Below are 526 nucleotides of genomic sequence, written 5' to 3'. Positions count from 1 at the left end.
AAAATCAGCAAGAGACAGTCCCATGGAGCACAGTTCTATTCTGACATACATGTGTTGTTGTTGTTAAGTGCTGTCGAGTCAGTTCTGACCCATAGAGACCCTGTATAGGGTTTCTGAGGAGCAGCTGCTGAGCTTGAACTATTGACCTTGCAGTTCAAACAATTTTTCAGTCCAGTGCATTAACCCACAGCACTACAGTAGGACTCCTGACATACATGTCGTTGCCATGAATTGGAAATGGTTCAACAGCAAGTGTATTTTTTGTTTGTTTTTAAATAATTGGTAGATAACAGAAGATACTACACTTTTTCATGCTCACCTTCCACTCTTTGGGCGTGTTCTTGGGTTTATCAATACATTTCATATCAGAGAAGATGAAATATGGATGTGACAAACCACAAAAGAGAAACAGAGTTCATCTTCCTTGGGTTTCCTGGTGTTCTCCAACTGCGGTTCTCATTATTTGTGATGTGGCTCGTGGTATACCTGCTTTCCATCACAGGAAATACACTTATCATTTTCACTG

General features: G+C 40.5%; 1 pseudogene; it reads left to right on the top strand.

Moving 5' to 3' along the window:
• Positions 1-381: 381 nt before the first annotated feature.
• LOC102839696 overlaps positions 382-526 on the top strand; it is a 2188-nt pseudogene continuing 2043 nt past the window's right edge.

Source organism: Chrysochloris asiatica, unplaced genomic scaffold (assembly GCF_000296735.1).
Source record: "Chrysochloris asiatica unplaced genomic scaffold, ChrAsi1.0 scaffold00520, whole genome shotgun sequence".
Taxonomy (NCBI): domain Eukaryota; kingdom Metazoa; phylum Chordata; class Mammalia; order Afrosoricida; family Chrysochloridae; genus Chrysochloris; species Chrysochloris asiatica.
This window is presented reverse-complemented; position numbering and strand designations above follow the sequence as displayed.